Raw genomic sequence first — 14,450 nt, forward strand, 5'->3', positions numbered from 1 at the left:
CCCACGGGGACGGGGGGAGCCCCAAGGGGCAGGGGGTGGCCCCAGTGGGGAAGGGGGTGCTGCAGCCCGAGGGCTTTGGGAGGGGGGGAGCGAAACTGGTGAAGTCGGAGCGTGATTCTTAGGTTGAAATGTGCGGGTGTCCAACTCAGAGCAAAATTTCTTGCCTCCTTTCTGCACTAGAGGCGGTAGTGGTGTACGTGGTGTGTGCACCGGCTCAGGGTGTGAGTCTGGTGATGGGGAAGGAAGAACACAGCAGGGATTAGGGCAAACTCTGACTGAACACGTCTGTAAGTGGGCCTCATGTTACAGACTTAAGGCTTTGGGGTGCCCAGTTAGCCCCCTGTCCGAAACACTGGAGTAAGGGAATGGCTATCCCATTTTTCATCCACTGGCAGCAGCGAAAGCACACCCAGCCACCTGGGGAACCAAGTGGTCCTGTCCCTGTCGAAGCATCACTGTGCTTAATGATGTCCTTGCTTACACTGAGGTAGCTGCATGGGGAATTCAACTTGGGATCTCTCCTCTGTATTCACGCTGGATAGTTTCCTTCATTGAAGGTGTTTGTGCTTTATTGAAAGGATACTTGAAGCTGTTCCAGTGGATACTTCCTAGAATTCTGGAAAATAACTATATAAATGATAATCACATGAATGATAAAAGTTTCAGTATTTCAACAGTCTATCATTTTGTGAAAGACTGTCTCTTACTGGCACTGTTACCTGCTATAGGAATGAAAGAATCTAAGCAGTGGAAGAAGCAGCTTGGAACGCTGTTTAGCCTAGTTAGCCTGAATTATGAAATAGCAGTCCCAGGTGCTGGGGAACAGTAAAGACTAGGACAGTTGGCTGCAAACTTGCAATTTGGGTACGTTGTTACAGCAAAGACTTTCTGACCTGGTAAGCCGTCCTGCTGCTGAATTACCCTTGGTGCTTCCCATTTACATTTTCAGAAGGGCAAACAGGTCCCACTTCCACCGTCCACTTCCCCAGATGTGCTGTGTTTAGCAGTGTATTGTACCCCACAGCGATAAAGCCCCAGTGCAGCTGCAGTATTGCCCCAGTATTAGGACTTTTTTTTGCAAAGAACAGTTTCATTTCAAGCAGAAGCTTGCTGTTATCAAAATAGCGTGGGAATATTGTCCAGCACATGGGGTTTGCCTTTATTTTGCTGGAAGAAGAAGTCCAGTGTTTTTCTTTAGAAAAGTCTTCACATTCACAAGTTTTCAATGACTGTAATTTTGTGATTTAGTATCTCTCATTATGTTAGTAAATTATGGAATAAAAAGCTGAGCAGTGGCACGTTTCTGAAGCAGAGGACTATAGCAGTTTCATCTTTTTTGAGAATAGTCAGCAAGCATGGATAAAAACAATTAGAAATATTGAATTGTAAATGTATAAAAATGCAAGCTGACCTCCGACCCTAAGCTGTCGGGAAGTTTAGTGCTGGATTGCATGTTAATTATCACTCTTCTACCCAAATTAAATTTATTTTGCAAGGTTTCTTCTTCTGGTCAAATGAAAAAAAAATGTGTTTTTGCTTCATGTTCAGTATTCTTGATTGTTCCCGGAGTGGTGATTACAGATCAATAGCAGTAACACCTTAGCTAGTAGCACTGCAGTGTCAGAGGGAACTTGTTCCAATGTTGACATTTATTAATAAGCATTTCTTTCTTTTTTTTTCCTTTTTTTTGGTGGTATTGTTATGGCTCAGAAAAGTATTTTTTTTTTCTGCTAAAATGTATGAAGTTTGAGAGATGGAGGATAATGACAGCCTTCTGCAAACTGGGTTAAGGTGGCAAACTTATGGTAGTAAATGAGATTACTGGTGTAGTGTAGCCTATTCCTCTGCATCTGCAAAGTGAGGGAAAGGGCAAGGGCATGAAATGTAATGTTATGAGTTTCTGAACAGTAGTTTCTGCTCAAAAGCATTTAAGGGGATCAGGATGTGCATACGGTCATCTCAAGGTAGTATCTAGCAGGAAGAATGAAATGCTAAATGAAATTCAGTGGAAAAAAATAGGGCATCAAACACTATAATCTAAATACAGAACTTTTAAATATAGATAGGATTAAATATAAGTTTGTTACAGAATTTTTACTTGGGCAGCTGTGTGTCAGCACTTTCATTTTAGGCTGTCGTTTACCAAGCAGATTTTTAAAGTGATTTTGAAACATCGTTGGCTATAATGGAAGCTGTATCTGCATTGAAAAAAGTATCTAAACAACTATGTGCATAATGGATACTGGAGGATTGTTTAGATATTATCACATCTTTTATTAGAAACAGGAAACATTGTGGTATTAACCATGATTTAAATCTGTAAGCATCAGAAATCGTGAGCTCAAGAAATTAGCGCTAGGTCTATGCTTTTCCTTGGCAGCCTTTCAGTGTCAATACAGTGTATGAAGATATGACTGATGGAGCTACGCTGATGAAAACCTACGTGCAGGGATGTCATGAGTACAGCCCTTTCTCCAGCTCTGAGAAACAAAGCTTAGAGTTTCATTTGGCTGATCTGGAGCAAGTTATGTTGACAAAAGCTGAGTTTTGCTGGCATACACTGTATACACGCTAGAAGTTGCTTTGCCTTCGGAGTATAGCTATCGCTTTTATAGGGAATGCCCTAGAACTGCTGGATAGTTGTAAGATAGCAGCATGCCTGTACCTACAAAGTACTCTTACTATAACAAATTTTAATATAACCTCTCAAATTTTGTTTTCATTATAATCGTATTTATGTGGTATTTGCTGTTTCCTATCAGCAAATCAGATCAGCAGGATCTGAGGTTGCTTTGCTGAAGGACAAAGTCCCATCTGCTGTGCTGGAACAATGCACTGGGTAAAGACAACGCCCCTTTGCTACCTCCTCATTCTCTTCTAAATAGCAAAACTGAGGGCTGGCAGGCATCCCAAAACCCAGTTCTGGGAAAAGCAGAAAACCTTTTGGCTTTTCAAAGGATGGTTGGATCACTCAGCTGTCGGGAGAACCAGCAAAGAGAGGGGATACAGCTGTCAGCCCCCTTGTCTGCTTTTCGGGAGCTGTAATGAAAGAAAAAAGCACCGGGAGGGCATATCTGCGCTGGACTGTGAAGCACAAAGGTGTGGATACACAGAGAAGCATGGCACAGAGTGGCTCTGCAGAGGCAGTCGAAGCATCATGCTGGGTGCTGCTCAAAGTACCCTTTGCCTCTCTGGCAGCTGCACCGCTCTAGTTCCAGACAGGTTATTTGCAGCCAGCTTAGCTATCTCTGGGCAGCACAGCGTTGCTGGGTTTAGGCTTACCCATAACCCTGAAGCAAGAGTGCTGCTGGACCTGGCTCTGGCTTCGTCATCGTAGACAGTGGTCTCTGTATTTACCTGTCGTCTGCTGTGTGGGCACTGCTCACCTATGGCAACTCCTGAAGGCTTCCAAAATGCGAAGCGGGTATCAGGTGCGGGAACATTTGGATACTGGTAATAAAAGAGCTGGCCTTTATCCATCATCCTGGTGTGGTGCTCTGTCCCCTGTTACTCTGTGAGGCTCCGAGAAAAGATCTTTGTGTGGCACTGACTCCCTGTCCATTAGGAATCCAAAATCGACCGCACAAAATCTGCCTTCTGCTCCTCTCCATTCTTTCCGTCTGACGCGTGTATTCCCTGAATCAGCTGGAGAAAAGTTTGGCAAGCCTCCCCATGCACGTGTGCTGTTGCATCTTGGGGCTTTATACAGGGAGGTTATTTCAAAGAAAAATACAGTATGAGGATTTATAGAGCTATAAATTCTTGGCAAGATAGTAAACTGTTCTCCACAAATGCTTCATTAACTCCACTGCTCAAAGAAATACTCGTATCCTTGTTTAGATCGAGCAAGCTACATGGGTATCCATTTTTTTTTCCACGAAAAAGTGGCTTTTATACACGTAGGAGGATGCTCATATATACTTCTTAGCTGTCTGTTTATTCAATTTACTAGAAAAACTGCATTCCAGAAGTATAAGAACATACCTTTGCCTGTGATGGCCATTTTTCAGAATAATTTATTTGTAGAATGATTTGTTACCTTTCTCTTCTCCATCCCACTTAATGTGCTCCACTCTGCTTTCTGTAAAAGTGCTTCCTCCATAATTGGAAATCCACCTGTGTGTATGACTAAGTCTTTTTGCCTGTTATTTATTATTTGTATTGCAGTAGTACTTAGGGGTTTTATTTATAGATACATTTACCTGTATTGTTTATGTGGCTATATACAGCTTTCTTCCATGATCCATGTTACCACAATTTCTGTGTACAAGCCAATAGTTAATTTATCCTCCCAGTACGGAGTTAGTATGACTAAAGTGCTATTATTCCACATTTCACCATTGGAAAACTGAGAAATAAAGGATCCATTTACGCTTCTTCAAAGGAAAATCCCAAGTGCTGCCTTTGGCAGAATCAATGTGTTGGCATCCACACTACTGGACTTTCCGGTCATTTCAAGAATGCCTTTAGACATGTTCATGTTACACACAACATCCTTGGGAACAAAATCTGTCCCATGTGTCCTTGGAGCATGCCATGACCTCTTTCAGTTCTTGCCGTGGGTCTATAACCATCTGCTTCATACTGACTTCTTGACCTGCTGCTTAGTCTTCAGCATGAGCTAACATGACTAACAGTGCATGAGCGAACTGCACAAAAAGCCTGTGGCATTTTAAACAGGCAAGCCCAAGGGTGACGTTGTGGTGCTGCCCATGTCATCATGCCCTGTGGACACAGGTTCATAAAGCAGAGTTACTGTAGACAGAGGAATTCTGATGTCTGGTACAATTAGACAGAGCTAGAGGAACCTAAGGATTAAAATCCGTCTCTGGGATCCCACTCGAGCTGCTGTGAAGGACAGCAGCATGGACAGGAAATTTTGCATCATGGGCTTTGCTGAGGTTGTGGTAGGGACCTAGGTTCTCTGAAGTATTCCCTGCCCTAAATCCCACTGGCAATTGTGCTTGCCATACCTGGGCCCAAGGGTCTTGCCTGTGGACACACAGACACCATGATCAAGGAGAGAGCTGAAGCAGTCTTAGGAGCCTGTTAACCACTCAGTTAGCCTTTCTGTTTGGTCTCCATGGTAGATACTGAAAGCACACCTGTTGGAGAGTATGTCTGCTAAGGAGCACACAATGTGAGGAGGTAAGACAAATTTTATGGGGGAGTTGAAGCACAGAGAGATGAAGTTACTTCTGGGGTCACACCGTAGGAGAGAGTACAGGTTCATCCATCACAGTCCTGTGTTTAGTCCATCGGACCACACCTCTCAGGCTGTCAGACACACTGCGAATATGAGTAGGACAAAGACATTGGATTGCTTTAGTATGGGACCTCAAAGGGTTTAATGTCACGTATTCAGTCTCTTAGATCATTCTTTGACAGCTTTAAGGCTAGTTATGTTCAGGATGTATTTGTAAATGTAGAAAAGGAAAGGTGTCTCAGCCAAATTAAATTAAAAAAAAAAAAAAGATAAGGGGAGGGGGAACCCCAAGGATTCAAAGCCCCACACAACATCCAATGATCCATTCAGTTCTTGAGGCTTTACTGACTTTTAACTCTACAATTAGAATGTTGTAAAGAGCATGGTAATTTAAGGAAATGTATTACAGGGAGTGTGTAACGCATTCTGCTTGCATTTGCACCATTTTAGCTGCAGATTTATTAAGAGAGGTATATGAATTTACTCCATATTTAAATAGGGGTAGCTTAAGAGCAGAATTTGGCCTTACTGCTTTGATATATACTGCGTAAAAGCACTTTAAAATTTGTATTTCTTGCTAAACAGCATAAAATTACATCCTTTCAGGTTAATTAAACCATTTTGCAATGCTGGTTGCTGTTGATGGAATATTTAAATGTCAGATTCAGAATAAGCACTTAAGCTTCCTGATTATAAATGGCTTCCTTTTAAATATCCCAGACATATGCATGTGGTCAATACATCTAAAGTACATGGATTTCTTCTTTTCTCAACCTGCGTTTTCATTTGGCCTACAATAGGGTCAAACACCCACCGGTATCAAAGGCTGAATAAAGACTATCAACAGCTGAATAAAACCTGATTATGCCCAATGTGGTATTCCTTACACAGCCAAATATTTCTAGTGAAGGCAGTGGAGTATTCAGCAGGAAAGGATAAGCAAAAATGGACTTGCACTGACTGCCTGATGCTGCATTTTAAGAATGTAGGAGCAATCCTTCCCATTTTGTTTCTGTGGGGACAGACAAACAGCATACTGTAGGTTGTACCAGGAAACAACACCAAGTCCCGGTTTTGGAGACTGTCCTGTGGTTCTGTCCTCTGCTACGTTCATGTCACTTAACGACACTCTGCAGGTTCATGTGAACTGAGATGTAGATCTGGATATGCTGCTCTAGTGTTTATGGAATAGATTTCCCTCCTGCAAGTGTCTGGGAAGAGTGTCTACTGAAGAATGTGAGCAGAAGGAGGCAACTAAAGGGGCTTTCATTTTGATTCCTGATCCTGCAGAAGAATGACTGAGCTCTCAGCTTGTTTGTATATTCTCTAGGTCCTTATAGACAGTTCATTGCAATTAATTGGCTGGTGTATAGAGAATCAACCAGAAGTGACCAGGTGAAAGGAGGGAAATGCACTTACTTGAATTTCACACCTTTCCTTGGGAGCTATTTTAACTTGCTAATACAGATCTCTTATACAGTCTTCAGTCTCTAATACAGTCTTCATGTGTAGGAATATATAGGTAATCCTCTTATGGAAGTTTCTCTGATATTTTTATACATTCTTATATATCATCCACATAAACAAAGTTTGGAGTCCCTTGTTCTAATGCTAAGAGTTTCTAGCATGTTACTGTTTTGACACTAATCGGAGTAGCTCCCATGGAGAGCTTTGATTCACTTCAGAAAACCAAAGAATGCTCTAAAAATGGTAATACACTAGAGCTGTTTTGTTGTAATTGTCTATGCCTCATGGAAATTACCAGGCAAGCATTCTTGAAAGTGTCAGAATTTTCAAGTTAGTTCTATTTAAAATGGGGGAGCAAGAATGCAAGGGGATGGATAGAAAATTTGAGGGATGTGTGATTCAAACGTGAAGTGCAGTTTGTAATAACGAAAGATGATAAACTTTGGGTGTGGGGAAATCATCTCTCAGGTTTTCTAAATTACAGGATAAATAAAAACATCCACTTATTCTACATGTACTGCTACTTTAATAAAAGGCAGCACTTTAGGAAATGAAAGGCTTTGGAATATAGCCAAACGTCTTAGTTCTATTTATCATCAAAAGGTGTTTTTTTTTCCATTATCCATGGAGTTTGTGGGGTAGTTGAATGATTTGCAGGAATTTCAGGGTTTGATACCAGACTGTAAACTCTGTATTTATCTTCTTTCAATGTCTATATTGCAAATACAAGCATGATAAGATTTCCTGTTGCTGTTATAGCTGTATCAGGATTTGGCAATAGGTCTGCTACTAATCTCATAATGTGTATCTGAGTCTATATTTAAATTAATTGGAAAACTGTATCAGAAAATGCTGTTCTTAAATTATTTTATGTATAACTAGCAGAGACACAGAGAGAGAGAGAGAGAGAGGGAGAGCAGATGCTGTAAATACAGAGTGCTGATGAATACTCAAGTAGTAAATAGAAATATCTTAGAAGTCATTCCTGGCAGTAATAAAGGCAGCAATTTGATTTCATCTGTGGATAATAAATTGGTTTCACATTGCAATAAAAGTGGTGCTTATGTTATATTAATATTTATTAGCACTTACTGAAGTTAGAGTTTAGTTGTTATCATTTTTTCACATCACAGCCATTTTATATAAAAAAAATCAAGTTAAATTGCAACACAATAAGCAATTAAAAGTGTTTGTGTATGTAAGAGAGAAAGAAGAAGAAAAAACACACACCTGTCTGTGGAGGTATTCCTATATGGAAGGCCAGACCCTCACTGCCTAGGAAGCTGCAGAGATGTGTTCAAAGTAATGGAGTTATGTGAGTTTACTCTAGCTAAAGACCTTGCTCCCTGAATGCATATTTAAACACATAAGCACTGTTCTGCTTTTTATATCAGAATTATTTGTATGGGTTTCTTGTTGTTTAACAATATGTTTTTGAATTCTTTGACTATGTGCAGTGAAATTACACAAAACATTCAGTGGCCTTTTTTGTGTGACGTGTGAAGTTGCTACCTTGCAGGATAATGTGAGTCAGAGAGTGATCTGATCCAAATTTAACCAAATTTGTTCATCTCTAAATTCAGACAATAGCCGAATGGCAGGACAGATATATTTCCGTTTCCATCAGTGAGAAGGACAGAGTGTTGGCGGACGGCTGTTAACAGCTATATTGTGTGTTTTTGATACTCATATATGTGTACGTGTGGGAAAAGACTAGCTACTAACTTTTATTTATCATGAGCCTGTTTCTTCTTTGACTGCTTTTAAATCACTTTTAGGCTTGATCTTGCTTCAGTGCAGATAATTGTTATGCAGGAGGTATGCTGTAGACTTGTGTCATGTTTTGCCCTGTGAGTAGAAAGACTGGCATTGGACTTGGATTTTTATCAGTATGAAAACTGAAATGTAGACCCTTTTGAAATAGGCCAGGTACCAGCCAAGGTAAGAGGAACCAAATTTCTTTTTGTTGCTCTTACAATCAGGCTTCAAAACCGTAACTTCTGATTTTTTCCTGTAGGTGAGCATAACCCTGAGTTTAAGTTTTCTATGTGTATAATTCACGTCTTCAGTAGGATTAATCCTGTGCTTGTAACAGAGTTTGTATTTACCTGCTTTTCTGTGCTGGATCTTAATCTTTTTGATTATTCTAAGTCTTGTCCAAATATTGCCCTTGGGGATTTGGCCAGTGAAAGCAAGAACATGTCCCCATTGCTTTTATACAAGACATTTAGTTAACGAGGACAACTGTTTTTACCTCAGTGAGGTCCTTATTGTAGACTTCAGTATGATTTTATTAAGACCCTAGTTCAGTGACTGTCATCAAATTTGCACATATAGTGATTGTGATATTACAAACGATTTGATTGTTGTATCCCTCACTGCTTCAGTGAGACTGGCTGCTTTAGAGATAAGTTTGATTTTTTACTGAACTAGCAGTGACTGAATAGGTAATACTAGGAAGTGCCTGACAACTTTGATAAGATTTAAGTAACATGTATTTCCTGTAGTTTGCTGAAGTGGTAAGGAGGATTTAAGGGTCTTACCTGCATATTTACTGTCCTTATGTGTGCAAAATGAACACACTAGACAGCCTTATTTAATTTAATGTAATATGCATTTCTCTTTCAGGAATGAGTATGTTAAAACATTCCAAAAAGCAACTGTTTTAGCCTAACAGTAGTGAGAATCTCAGAGAAATTTGGCAGGGATGCTACAGGGTATGATAGTAGAAGAATGTATGTGGTAATTAATTTGCAGTTGCTCTAATAAAATCCCACTATTTGCAGATTTCACAGTGTTAACTTCAGAGTGAAATATTACTACACTCATTTTCCCCTGCCCTTGTCTTTTCAAAATATACAGCCAATAATCTATGTTCTATCAACTTGTATTACTTCTTAATATTTCTTGTTATATGGGAAATTGGACACTGCATTTGTTCGTATTGCTGGAAAAGTCCAACCTTCCTAATAAGAACAAGCAGATAAGAAGATTCAGGTTTCTGCTGTATCTGTGTTCTTAATGTGGGCTTCAAAGCAAGAATAAGTGGCTTTGAACCACCCTACGAAGTTCAAAGTGTTTACACTTTGTTCTCAGGTCTTGGGGAATATGAGATCAAACAAGTTCCTAGACAGAGGCCAAAAATTGTTTCTGCATTTAGAAGTTATTACACAGAACCAGAAACAACCTATGTCTTGATATGTAGAGTCTTTTCTCAAGACATACTTTTAATAAGTTTCAGTTCGTAAGTCTTCTCAAGAGCAAAGTACGATTCTGTGAGCGTTTTCAAATGTGTGAATTTGGAATGTCTCCACTGAAGTCTAGTATGGTGTTGCTAGACTTGGAGCAGCAATTACTCAGAAAGTTTTATTACTGTCTGCAAGATAACATTTCTAACCATTTTCCTAATAGCAATAAAATTGGTTTAATATGTCTTTAATGATTACTACATTGTCTTTGAAAAGAAACTTACCATTAAAAGAAAAAAGCATCTTTGTGACCTGTTCATCCTAATTTTCACGTTTTTTCAATTTATAGCATCAGGATGTAGACTACACAGAACTTTCATGTCTAGAAGTAGAATATAACTGAAGACCCATGTAGCATTTTTTATCAATGTTTTGCTTTTGGGGTCAACAGCATACTATAAATGACCCTGTCTGGGTAACAGCCAGTTAGTCTAAAAAACTAAAAACGTTTCAGGTAGTAAAGTTCTCTCTATATGTCCCTGATAGTTACTGTGAGCTTAAAATTCCATTCTCCAGTTAAAAAAAAAAAAAAAAAGTATTTGTATTTCCTCTTTTAGCTCTGGGAATGACCGTGGAATGAACTTCTGATCTCTGCAATGACCTCTGCATGGATACATGCACAGACCTTCACTGGGACCAAGTTAGGGCTCATAGAGGTTTGTGGTTATGCCTTACGAATACATTGCTGTGCTGCCAAATTGGCAAAGGACATAAACTGAAAACAGGATGTATTTTTTCCATATGTCTTTAATTTCTAGCAAAAGAGATTTAGAGTAGATCTTTGAAAGTACTTCAGTGCTGAAGTGAACCTAACTGTCTTGAGTTCAAAACTTAGAGTCCCAAACTATTTGCTCAGTAGTTTTCAAGTCTGGACACAGGTGAAATCTCTAAGTGCCTGTATTCCTACTTGTCACATTCCCTATATGCCAAAATGTTGGTGCAGTGCAAGAACTCTTGTCAAGTCAAAAAGGGTTGAACAGCAAGATGCCCAAAGCATTGATTAGAATTATTGGTCCTTTCTTCCCCCAAGGGTTCTCAGACCACTGAGCCACAAGACCATGTTCTTTCTTTTCTCACTGACTAATTTAGCAGAAAAGATAGGAAGAGTCTAGCTCTCGAGTATGTTCTGACATTTAAATTGGTTACTAGAGACTAAGTCCTGGCCAATGTGGGAACTGAAATCTTCCTTCTGTCAAGCAGGTACTTCAGCTCCCAAGAAATTGGCTGAAGGGAAAGACAGGAAGGAAGAAGAAAGGAAAGCACAGCTGTCTGGGAGTTTGTTGTGAATGAAACTGCTTAAACGGTTTTGCCCCCGAGGTGGGGTCTCAGGAGATGAATCCCAGTTGTGCTGAAGCAGGTCTCTTTCAGAGCAAAGTACCAACAAGACCTGGAGTAAGTAGTAAAACACCAGAATTGAAGTCTATCTAGGCAGCTTCTGCCCCAGGGTGCTGGTTTGCAGATTTCTTCCTAAGGTGTCTCTTCATACTCTTTGCATACCTGCTCCGAGACACCTGGGTTCCTACTAAAGAAATGCAGTAAGGCCCCTAGCAGGTGGACAATGTATGTCACAACACCTTCATGTGTTTGCAGATTCAGTTCTAGACACTGAGATGTTGACACCTTGCTTCCAGGCTTGCCAAGAAGTGAACCTTCAGGTGTCTTGATAATGTTAGAAGTTAAACCTAAAGTGCATTAGGATTTTAATGTCTTTAAGGCTTGACAACAGCTAAGAGGAGGAATGAGAAGGTAGTTTTGAACTCTTCACTTGGAGCGAGGTTGGACACAGGCACACTGGGGCTTTTTCTGAAACTCACACCTACTAGGACTGTGGAAAATGGCCCAGTATCCAGGTTTGTTTGGGACTAGCAGGACAAAACCTCTTAAGCAGGAGCCAGAAAAAGTCACACAACTACATAGTAGGCCAGAGCTGTGGCTTGATTTTTTTTTCTGGTTTTCTACTTGTGATTTCCGTACTCGAGGCACAGGTACAATTTCTAGGCAGTCAAACAAAGGAACATTTGCTGATTTTAGCGTTTAGAGGGCTAGTTTTGCTAGCACTAACATAAATGTCGAACCTCAGGAAGTAGAGGAGTTTTTCTGTTTATTAACTCTCAGATTTTTCTGGCTCTGTCATTGTGGGAAAATACTAGTGTTCATTTTAGTATATTTACAACTCCAGAAAAAATATTATGTGTAATACATGATGATGTGTTCTGAAGTGTGTGTATATTCTTGTACACAGTGTGTATATATGTATCTAGATGTATTTATTTATATACATATATATTTGCCAAATCCTATTACTATCTGTACAAATCAACGGAAAAGATCAGCTTTTCTGTTTATATCATCAAAGGATCAACTACATTTTAAAGTGAATTCTGTAGAGTTTATCACCCTCCAAAACTAAATAAGGTGCTGCTCTATTCTGCTTATTTCCTTTTAATTAGAAGAAGGCACCTAAATAACGCCATCTACAATGATTTTGAACAGCTGCAATCCTAGAACTGTTGAATAGCGAAGTTAAGAATTCAATAGCGATGGTAATTCAGCTGTGGTGTACTACAACAGTATTTCCCACTGGGTTTTGGTGATGGGCAGGTGGCTCAATATTGCTGAGTAGCCTGCCTAAAAAATAAATAAAGCAAGTTTATGGGATGTTTTGCACATTCAAATTAACATTTCTTGGGAAAGTTATTGCTTTCTTTCTTCTAGCTAACTGTATTAACAGTAAAACGTTAAGATCAGTCATATTTAAACACACCTTGTGTGGAACTTGGGCAAAGACGTGTTCCTTCCCCAAGTTCTGTGCTCAAGGATGTTATGTTCAGTAACAACGTACAGTCATTATGGCTGAGCAGCTCTGATAGCTTGCTTTCTCCAGAAAGGTTGGAACCATCAAGCCATTTTTCTGTACCTTTGCCTTTGTGTTTTGTGCTCCCCCTTCCTCCCCCCAGCTAGGAAACATTGTTTTTCCCCTTGCCTATTCTGGTGCTTGTTGGACACTTTCCTCAGCTAATTCAGTGAGCAGAAAACTTTCTTTATCCTGGCTCGAAAGCTGAATTAGCTCAGCTCAGGGTCTGACAAAAGGGCCTGTGTGCCAGTGAGCAATTAGATTGACTCAAGCTGTCACTCCCCTCATGTTTTCAGAGTGACTGAAGGATGCATAATAAAAACTCAGAGCCAGAACTGCAAAAGCAGCTCTGAGCCCTTTGGGTGCTTGGGTGGAATGATGTGGAACGATGTGGATGGAAGGTAGTCTTTGTTTTTCAGTAGCTGCGTGGGCCATTCTGGTGTGTGAGGATTCCTCAATCTGTAAGGAGTGGCGTTCATTTTTTCCATAATTTTTCCTCCCACCACCTTCTCTTCCCATGCCCTAACACTCACGCCCTGGGACAGAGCAGCAGTGCATTAGCAGGTGCCAGGCCCCTGTTGAAAATTTTGCTCCTGCTTGAACTCGCTTGAGAGAGGCAAGACGCTTTGTGCAACACGCTGTACATACATTTTTCCCCATACTCAGAAATATTTTCACAGACTGTGAACAGAGAACAAGTAATTTGAAGACATTAGTCATTAAAAACATCATCAACCTGGAACAGTTCGGTAGTTAAACAGCAAATCTTTTATGAATAAGCTGAGCAAGAGACTATAGGTTTGATCACAGCTGCTGAGCAGTGTTGCTGCGACTTGGTGAGACTATACTCATTTGTGCAGGAGGTGGAGACTTAATTAATTGAATATGATTGCTGAATAAAGCTTAAAATCACAGAACAGGTATGTTCATGCTAATGCAGTTTGCATTGCTGAACTTTTTATTTTTTTTTAAAGAAGTTAGACTGATCTAATCCTGACTGTTTCCTTTGATAACAATAACGGTGCCTTAAAACAAGATACTAACAAGGCAATAATGTGATGGAAGCTGTGTTTAAGAAGAGGTATTTCGCACGGCTCTCTACCCCCGTGGAAGTAAGCAGTGGGGTTTCTGAAGCAGGGAAGCCCATGAACTTCATTCAGCATCTTTCCTTTGGCAGAATGCTTGTCCACAGTGTGGCCAAACTGAGTCTGTATTTCTGATGCCCAGATGGGAATGTGCAAGTGGCAAGAAGTAGAGGTAGTGCTCTGAAAAATCTGAGAGCTGTGGTAAAAACAGAAAACTCTTTGTTTTATCTCTGCTTATTTCCCCCTCGTGAGCTTCTATACCACCTGTGGGCTTCCTTGATGACAAGCACAAATAATGCAGCAGCAATGAAAAATTGGGTCGCACCATCACATTCAGAGCAGGTTTGGGATTTAAGATGGTGCCTTGCCTCTTGCTGCTTGCTTGCTGCTACCATCTTGCTGGGTCATGCAACAGGCAGTGGGAGCAGTAGCACTGTTACAGTGCAAAAGCATCTGGCATAGGTTGAATTGTTATTTGGCTGTAATGGGGGGTGGTTTAAATGGTACTGTTGGAGCCCAAAGAAAGAAAGGTTTCAAAAAAAAATGGTACTTAAAAAAGGCAATGGGTCTTGTTACGTCTCTGATTGTCT

The 14,450-nt window shown here is 40.2% G+C and overlaps 1 protein-coding gene across 3 annotated transcripts in view; it reads left to right on the forward strand.

The window, feature by feature from the left end:
• Positions 1–14,450, forward strand: part of PHF21B (PHD finger protein 21B) — a 171,575-nt gene that overhangs the window by 108,532 nt on the left and 48,593 nt on the right. The gene's annotated exons all lie outside the window — the stretch shown is intronic.

The sequence above is a fragment of the Cygnus atratus genome, chromosome 1 (assembly GCF_013377495.2).
Source record: "Cygnus atratus isolate AKBS03 ecotype Queensland, Australia chromosome 1, CAtr_DNAZoo_HiC_assembly, whole genome shotgun sequence".
Classification (NCBI taxonomy): Eukaryota; Metazoa; Chordata; class Aves; order Anseriformes; family Anatidae; genus Cygnus; species Cygnus atratus.